The sequence below is a fragment of the Leuresthes tenuis genome, unplaced genomic scaffold, assembly GCF_036924035.1.
Source record: "Leuresthes tenuis unplaced genomic scaffold, fLeuTen1.0.hap1 SCAF_20, whole genome shotgun sequence".
Taxonomy (NCBI): domain Eukaryota; kingdom Metazoa; phylum Chordata; class Actinopteri; order Atheriniformes; family Atherinopsidae; genus Leuresthes; species Leuresthes tenuis.
The window spans coordinates 14,347,181-14,357,322 of NW_027325374.1; positions in this window are offsets into that span (position 1 = coordinate 14,347,181).

Sequence of the window (10,142 nt, forward strand, 5' to 3'; positions counted from 1 at the left end):
ATGTGTGTGTCATGTAAAAGATTTACACTTTTAAACTATATCAAGACAAATCCACATGCACTTTCGCAAGCAGCTTATCACACACCAGTCACACAATAATACACCCTTGCCAAGACACTTCGCCTTTAAGAGCCCTTTACCGTTTATTGACAGTAACTTAAGAATTGTACTGGAATTCTGACGCCTTCTAATTTTAAACCTTCCTGACTCCAGGAGGACCCAAGCTAAATATAACCACTGGCATATATCTGAATACACATAAAGAAAACATTCCAAAAACACCTTGAATAGTGGCTATTCATGCTCATAAGAGATTCAGCGTGGAGCGTGCTCAGTTCTGGTGCAATGTCTCGTGACTCATCAAAATACCTGCATCCAAACAGCAACCGAGTAAGGTTGTGTATCTGGGGAAATCATCCGATAGGTGTTTTCAGGAGCACTTCTTTTGGCAGAGAAGAGATTCAGTGGCTGTCAAACGTCTGTGCAGGAACTAGATGAGTTCAAAGCGTTCATTGCATGTGAGCTCTTCCCCCGGCTCATGTGCAGCTAAACTTGCCCACCTGAAAAACAGCAATTGGTGCAGCTTGAAAGTGAGCAGACTTCAGACCCAAAGATGCTGAAACTCATGCCCCACCTCTTGACCCTTCCAGAGGTTGTTGAGGATTAGAGGCCAAAGGGTTTGTCTACTTTCTGGCCAGATAACTTACACACACGCACACAGTTATACGCGTAACATTCCAGCACACTTTGCATGAATTAAAAATGAGCACACTCACCTAACTCATGACATTAACCCAGAAAAGACATTTGACTATGGAAACAGACATGTATTCTATCCATTTGATTAATGACAGACAAAATATTCAACAAGCCCTCCAATCAAAACAACCAAACAGTTTGTTTATTTATACCCCTAAATATGTCTCATATTTCTCATGAGCATTTCCACATCCAAGCAAATGTCATTCTCAAGTGTTTCCTTTAACAAACCACAGTGTCCTCCTTAGGACAAGTCTTAAGACAAAAGTGTGACACCAAGATCCAACATTCATTTTTTCATGTCTGGGCTCAGCCAATAAGATGACAGCATTTAGCTAAAACACTTTTTACACTCCTTGGTTGGGTTTAGACAGTAACAATATTTAATTTTACATCAGTCATGGTTAGGGATAAAAGAAACATTCTCTTAGTAATGCTCCCGTCACCATAATGGAAATCATTTTACTGGTTAGCTTGGCGACTGTTTTTTGGATTCTGGTTTTCTTGGTTGTGGTAATACTTTGGCAAAAAGTAACAACAGCAGTCTTTTAAGAACTGACTTGCAACAGGAACATGAAATGTCACTTTCGACACAAGAGACACAAGACTTGATGCATCAGGCAGGTGGAAATCACTGCGGGAGGTCTGAATGAATGAAAAAGTCTCCACCCATGTCTGAATACAGATTACTGAGTTTTTAACAGGTTTGTTAAGGCACTGAGGTCAGGCATTGAGTTTCTGCAAAAATGCTAACGTGCTTCACAATGAACAGAAGTTTAAACCCCATCGCAGCTGAGCGAAATTAGAGTCGCACTGACAGCTATCAGCTGACATTCCTCTTCTTTTTTGTTGAAATACCAACTGATCATTTGTTTCGCACTAATCTCTACTTCTTCTCCCGGTCCCTTACATCCACCGCCACCCGTTCACCACCCTGCTTACCACCAGCCGATTTCAGCTTGGCACCTACTGGTGGATTAGCAGCAGCATATTTGTGTGGGTATGCAGGCATGCGTGTGTTTTTGTGTATGTGTGTACAGTGGGTGGGACAAGTGAAGCCTACCACTACTGCATCAGTCATTTCTCTCTCTCATTCTCCCTCCCCAGGGCCCATAAACCTTTAAAGCACCTATAAAACACTTGGCGAGGCCTTTTTGAAGTTTTTATGAAGATCTGGCTTTATTGTTCCCAAGAGATGAGCCCCACTCCGCTGGCGCCTCGGAGCTTTCTGGAAGTGCCAGTGAATTCAGAACAGGGGGGCTGGGTGGTAGCAGAGAAGGGAGTCCCAGGAAGAAAAGGGCTGGGAGTAGTGGTGGGCACTCCGGAGCCTGTGTTTGTATAGCCCACTACGCATATGTGTGTAGTGTGTGGTGCATATGTGTGCATCAGCTTGGCAGGTGAGATGCAGTGTGGACAGCAATGGTGACATCTTCATCTTGGTGTTGACTTTCTGTCCCTTAGGTAGATTTTAGATTGAAGACACTTCGGATCATATAAGAGAATTCTAATGAAAGCACATGTGTTGCAGCATGTGCGTGCCTACGTATTTGTTCACAGACATTGGGGCCAGCAGGTTGCGTTCTTGTTGTTTGAAGTGGGGCTCTGTTGTTCTCATAGAGCTAAATGAATGGAGCCGGACCCCCCTCCATCTGTCTGATCCAGCGGCACCGGCCCTCCCTCTCAAATCCCAGCTCCGACGCCCGACGCTCTGGCCCCCTCAAAGGAACAGTTGGCAAACGGACGGCCCATTAAACAGGCGAGGGCGACGAGCTCTCACCTCTGAGCTACACATATAGGACCAGAGAGAGTGTGAAAGTGAAGAGAGAATAGTTTTGTGTGTGGATACTAGTGTGTTCAAACTCAGTGTTTCTTAGTGTGTGCTTGCAGATTTGCGAGTGTTTGTTGGGGGAGGCAGTTGCAAGTCAGTGGCCATGACATTAGCCATGCTGGTGGTTTTGACTCTGCCTTTGCCCTCTATAACCCTCATTGTCACAAAGGGGTGTATTCTCACCTACTAATCAAGGCACTGAAAAGAACACAGCATCTTTAAAATGGCCTCAGTCATCTGACTCTCATTCTGAAGTCAAGTTCAATTACTAAACAGAGTAAAAAGGATCTGATTACATCACTTTTTTTTATGTTGTTTTCACCCATGTGGCCAAGATTGCCATATAAAACCGAAGAGTTGATCTGACAACTTCTACAGAAATTCAAACACACAAACAGGATTTACTTAACATGCATGAAAATAAATAAAGTTTATGGATGCCCTTTTATGCAATTGGTGCTACCTGTCATGATAAATAAAAATGTGCCATGTCTAGATGTAATAAAAAGAAAAAAAAATAGTTTTTGTCACAGTTATTAACCTCTCTGGTTTGTTTGAAAGAACTTAAATCTCTGCCTTTGCTAAGCAGCCAGAATTTGCAGTAAGCCAACATCAATTATAAGAAAAAAATTATTGGATCCTTGATGCAGAAGGATCATCTGATGTATTATTGCAGTTTACTTAATTCAAATAATTGGGAGCTAGAAAAGACAGAGAAAAGAGAAAAACACTCAGCTTGCTATTGTAAGTAAGTTGGGACTTGGATTCGTCAGAATAAAAAGAACAAATATTTTATCATTTAAAAGAAAGGAGCTGGGGTGCAGGTTTGAGTCAGATGTTGATTGAAAGAAACCCAGGAGGATACAGGAGAATGTAAGCTTTTTTAGCTGAATGGTGATACTGATGGACTTGTATCCGACACACACACATTAACCTCAGCTCCAGCCCCCTTTGTGCAAAGGATGATGTCATGCTTTCTGAAAACATGGGGGTGTGGAGGGGGCGTTCAGGGGGGATTCCTTTGGTCCTTTCAAGTTTGCAGGGGGAGCCTTGGGCCACAGTAGGGTAGACAGTACGAGGGCAGGAGGCTCAACGCGGCCACCCCCCTGATTCCACCCCAGCAAGCAGTCACATTAGGCACGCTCCGGCCATGCCATCAAAGGCCCGGCTCATGGCACACACACACACACACACCCACACACACAAATACTTGCATCTACACACACAAAAGCAGTTGCTTCAAAACTGCACGTATGGACCCACAGACACAAGTCAAATGAGCATGTTCACACTTGGCTGAAACAAACGCGTGCCTAAACAACAATGACACACATGCATACACACATATAAAGGACACACACACTCACATACCAACAGATCAAACACACACACACTTCAATCATGCCCACCCCCACCGGCTGTGTTATTGTTTTGAAAATATGATTGCGGTGACGGATGGGGTGGGGAGAGGAGAGGACTCTGGCAGGGGCGAGTGGCAGGGCCCCTCTATTGTGTCCGACCAGTGTGAGTCTGTGTCCATAGCTATAGAAACTGGGGCCACACTGGGAAGGCATGCTTTCATCTCCACCACAGGCTCACCGCTGGCAATAAGGGGTCAAATAAATCCCCCTGGATGCAGAGTGAATGTGTGTGCGCAGGGGGATACAGGCACACATGCAGGCACATACGCACACTCGTGTTTACCTGAGCTATCTTCCGTGTACACTTATACAGATCGGCTTTGCTGAGTTGTTAACTTCACCCACATTTTAAAAGCATCAAAGACTGAACATTTTTAGCCCTTTAAGCTGTTTCAAATGTTCCTGCTGGAATCTGTCAGTAGCACATTTTTGATTTGGCTTTCAAAGGAATGAAATGACTTCCCATGAAACGTCACCACTGTTACTGATACTGCCTGATACTCAGATACTTTCATCTATTTTTTCTACAGTGCCTCGCATGAAAGTAAACCCTTGTCTCACCACAACAGAGGTGGTCTAAGTCACTTTGGGTTAATGTGCCCGGAGCAGGCAGCACATGTAACACAGGATCACGATGTTGATCATTAGGATTCGCAATGTCTCGAGACATTCCAGACTCACTGATTGCACACACTTAAACACACAGACTGTATATACAAACAAATACGTACAAAATTGTACAGACACGCTCTTTGACACACACTTTGAGCGCTGTAGCAATGTGCACACACATGAACACTGCAAGCGCACGTTCAAATACATAGACAATAGTGCTGTGCTGTAAATAGCTCAGCTTCATCTTTGAGGCCCCGAGCTCGGTCCTGCTGAGCACCAAACCCTGACGGATTAATGGAAGACTCACTCACTGTAATGGTATGTGTGTGTATGTGTGTGTGTGTGTACCCTCTGCCTATGAAAATGTGGACATTTGATTCGACTGACCAAATTAGATTAGATAAACAGCAAACATGTAAATAGGGCGAAGCCAACAAGCCGAATCAGACACAGTTCGAAGCCCTCAACCCACTTTCTACAACTCAGCTGACGCTGTAGCTCCTCGTTCTCTTTCCATTCTATCCATCTATTTTATATACCTGCTTTTTCCACTTCAGGATGATCTATCCAACTGTCATCAGGTAAGAAGTACGATAAACTCTGGACATGTCATCAGTCTATCACAGGGCAAAACATGAACGAGACAAACGAGACAAGCAACTGTGCACACTCACTCTCACTCCTTGGGTCAATTTAGAATCACCAGTCAACTTAACACGTATGTTTTTTTGGACTGTGGGATGAAACTGGAGTACCTAGAAAAGACATAAACGTGCATGGGGAAAATTATGACAGAGTTTAACTTGGTCGGTTTGCTGGACCTCTGTACTTGTCCCAGGATACATGCATTGGGGTGGGGATTGAGGTATTAAATTAAGTATGTCAGACGCTGCAACAGTGGACCGTGTGAGTGAAAGTTCAACACATTCTGCTGTCTCTGACTTTCTCTGTGGTAGATCATTGCACGTGTAAATAGCTGTAAAAAGCTGAAAAGCTGGAGCAAAAACAACCACTTGAATATATTTGAACATATACTGTACATGCAGGGGGGGGTGTTCCCCAGCCACATTAACTAGGTTTGTTAGCCTGGTTTTCAGAAGCTTGATTTTCAATGATTTTCAGTCAGACAAACATGTTTTAAAAGTCCAGTTTTGGTATGATTTACACAATAATTTGTTTGTTTTTTTCTAGCGTCATATAAACTTGCTTAGTCAGTCAAAGTCACCTGGCCTGAGGAGAGGGGAGGTCAGCAACACCATTACATGCCACAGACAGACTGACGATACTCCTTCTGGGCTCCATGCCGGGGACCTGGCTGTAATTACACCACACACACAAACACATATTCAAGCATGCACACACACTGTTAACAGGCAGACAGTGAATTCTGCCTCACTCGCTCTGTGTCATTACTTTCAATGTCTAAATTAACATCCTTTGTCACAAACCTACAACAGAATTACAATTAGAAGCAGCATAACAGAAGTAACATTTACTAGAAACCCTTGATAAACAATCAATCAATCAATAAATTAATAATAAACTATCATTTAGTTAGGTACAGTTTAAGACATTTATTTCATCCAAGTGAAAGGGTAAATGTCACACATGTCTGTGACAGGCTGCAAACGATACCACATAAACAGTAAAGTGAGGGTTATTTGAATGTAAAAGCAATTCTCCGAGGTACTGGGCTGATTCAGTCTCAAGAGCATTTATGAGGTCGAGCATGCAATCGTTTCTGACTTCGAGTAAGCTTTCTAACTAATCTCAAAGGTGTGAAAGGAGCTTAATGCCAGGGTTCTGTGCACGCCAGTATAGTTATGTGACCTTCAAAAACAAAAAATTTACATTTCACTGAAGGAACAAGGCCGTAGGTAAAACCTCTGCAGACAGATCGTCTAGAACTGTGCATTTGAAAACTTATCATGCCTTTTAATTTGGCACATTTAGTTATGTTTTAGAAGCCAATGGCAAATCAAACATAGCATTTTCTAAAAACCTTTTTTCAGACTCGGAGAAGGCTGCCGTCCTACCGCCACTGGTAGAGATAAGGGGACAGGAAGAGAGACAAAGACAGCAAGAGAGTTAGACAGCCAACAAATAACACCGGACAGATTGGCCAGATCGGTCAGAGAAGGGTACAGACTACAGGGGGAAACACAAAGGTAATGGCATGCTTTAATGCCACAAATACATGGAGATAGAGAGTGGAGAGTGGAGGAGAGGTGTTCAGTGTGTCCCTGGTAGCCTTTGCCTACAGCACTGAAACTATGGGATGGTTCAATGTCACTGATTATCAAATGTATCAAAAAGCAAAGTTTTAAACCTATTTTTTTAAGGTAGGGAGGGTGTCTGCCTCAAACTAAGACCGGGTTCCAAAGGAGAGGGGCCTGAAAGTTTGAAGAAGTGTTAGAAACTCAAGTAACCACAAGTAAGCCTGCAGTCTGAGAGTGAAGCTCTTTCTTGGGATAATATGGATCAAGATAAAACGAAGCTTGGTTAATAAGACCTTTATATATGAGGAGAAGAATTTTTTTTTTCCCAATCTGGATTTCACCGAAAAACCACTAAGATAAGGTTACATTATGACTCATGATATTCTGAATCCAATCAGAACTCTCACTGCAACAGTTTGGATTTTCAGAGACATCTTTTGACACTTAGTTAAAAACAAATGATATCTAACATGAAAGTGTTTTAAGGGTCAAACATCTTAGAGCAGTCTAGTTAGGTTAGAATTTAAAAGACATATTGATGGTTTGGATGAAGATATTGTTGACGTTTTATGTAATAGATCAACAGGAGAAACAATCTAAACACAAATCAGATACTACAGTTGTTTATAAGCGGCATGGTTACAGATAGCTGGGTTCTTGTTCTCCTGCATAAATAATGTATATGTGGTTTTAGTTGGGCAAAGAGTTTCTGAAATTCCTGCAAATTAGAGGGATGCTACTCACTTGCCAGCTTTCTCCTTGCCTGATTTAAAGTGAACAGCTGGGAATTATACCATTGAGCCAGCCTCCACTGACTGATCAGCTTCTTTTTTAGAGGGGCAGCATAACTGCGTGTTATATGCAGTGAAGCTGCGGCACTGTTAACAAAACAATCAACTTGTTTGGTAGTAAAATTTAAGTAGTTGCTCTCCATTATATTGGGACATGGCGTTGAAATAAAATGATAGAGCACTATCAGACAGACAACTGCTTTAATGGGATTTATTATGCAAAAGTATGTGTACCTGGTCAAAATTTCTATCTATTACTATCAAGGCTTTAAGTATTCTACTTTGTACAGTTTGTAAAGTAAAGAGTATTATGTCTCAGATGTCTCTGACCTCAATTGGGTTGTCATTGTTATACAGATTAAATTGTTCACGGCCATCTTTAGAAAAGCCCAAGGTATGCAAATTTCTTTCTCCAGACCTTCTTTGCAAAACTTTTTTAAACACTTAAACCCTGTCTGCCAGTGGCAGCTGGGATAGGCTTCTGCCCCCCGACGACCCAGGTGTCGGATTGAGCAGGTACAGAATATGTGGCTTGTTCATGTTTGGGCATCTGCTGCAGAAAGCAGTGTGTTTACTTACAAAGGGGGGAAATGGTTTCATTTAAAGAGCAACTTCTGGAAGAAAATATCACACCCTCTCTAAAAATAGTTTGTGTCTGTAACAGAATAATGAGCCATGGACCTCTCAAGGTGGATATAAAAAGCAATCTTACTGTGAAAAACCAGGTGGTCTTTTAATTGCTTAGCTATTCACAAAAGCAAAGTCTGACCAAAAGAGCCCAAATTCATGCATGCCACTACAAATGACACGTCCAAAAACCTGTTTATACTCTTTCATTGAAAGGTATTGTGTATAGATTGACGAAAAATTAAAATCCGTTTTAAGATAACACAAAACAAAATATGGAGAGCTTTAGAGGTTCTGGAAACCTGCCGCATGGACTGTATATCAATTGCAAGGTTCAGAACTCTGACATAAACATGGATTCCCATAATTTTCTTTGTGAATGGACTCTTGTTGTCTGACGTCTCAACTGGCCAAATTTAAAGTTAAATAAGGTCAACAAGGTTATAAGCACAAGCCACAATTGTGATCCTGTTTGGCTCTCAGACTGACATCAGCACAGATCTCAGGCATCAATAGCTCCTTGTTGATCCACTTGGCCAGCAGTTTGCCGTCACTCTCTTAGTTTCCTGCTCCCCCCTCCATAGTCCCTCCAACTTGTGAAAGTTATTGGAGTGTAAATACATTTAACAGTCTCCGTCTGCTCCTCCTCATATAGTGAGTACTATCTGTTGTCTGCGTCTTGCTTCGTGAGGGTCTGTGCCAGTAGTTTAAGCTGTCTGCCTGAGTCAGAAATCTGTGCCAAATCATGTTGATTCTGTCATTTAGAATCATTTAATCAATCTGACTGAGAAATTGCAACACACTTCTGAGTGCAATTGTGAAGTCTTGTTGGCTTTCAATATTTAAACTGCCAAAAATCTGAATATTTTACACTAATTTTTGTACCAGTCATACTTCCAGCACGCAATTACAAAAAAATAAGTTTTACGTCAATTTTTTGGATAAAAAATTCACTACGTCGTATTTTTATTCAGCTTGGAAAAAGGCATTTCATTTTATTTTGTGTCTGGCTGCTCCTTGACAAATTTCCTTCAGTGCACTTAATAAAGCAGATATTTAAATTTTCTATGACAGGTGGATGAGGATGATTGTTCCCCAGTTCTTATTTAAATATCACCTGAGTCCTTGATTGAGACATTAGCAGTTTGAGCTGGAGTTATAAGGGAGCTCTATTATTCTGTTGTTCTTTAACAATACTATTTCAGCTACCATTTAGTTTCATCTGTGCCAGCGCCCCCCCCCCCCCCCCCCCCCTCCAAACCCAACTCCATGGGGTGACACAGAAAGGCAGACGCTCCTGTTTACACATGGCTCCAGGGACTTGTGGCTCCCGATTAGCAAACCAGTGTGAGTCAACATCTGGTACATCCCCTGGACAAACTATCTCTCTGAGCGCACACTCAGACTGTTGTCGAATTCTGTCCTTCTCTGTCCGGTTCCCAAGCAGGTAGGCACCCCCTGGGCGGCAGTGCGCGCTCACACATTGGCGAGACATTTCCCAAAGCCTTCCCAGTCCTCCTGGCATCTAGGCAGATCGTCACCTTCTTAGCCTCCTGCGTGTTCCACAAACATGCCTGAGGGCCAAAGGGCACCACGGCCCAACTCTGCCATTTGTCGACATGCTTGATTAGGGGTGGCAGGACTCGTTCAGGTCGTAACACCGATGCAGTCCATCATGTCTGTGCAACCTGTAGAGATTATTTGACGGCATTCCATCCGTGACACATCAGTTTTTAATACAGTTTAACATGCTGCCAGGTTTAAACAGGGACGCCCCACTCTGAATCCTGTCACAGACCAATGAAGACGCCATCGAAGAGTTTCCCTCCCTTTGTTTTTCTAACACAGTGCCAGTCTATGAAAGTATCTTGGCTCTAGACTC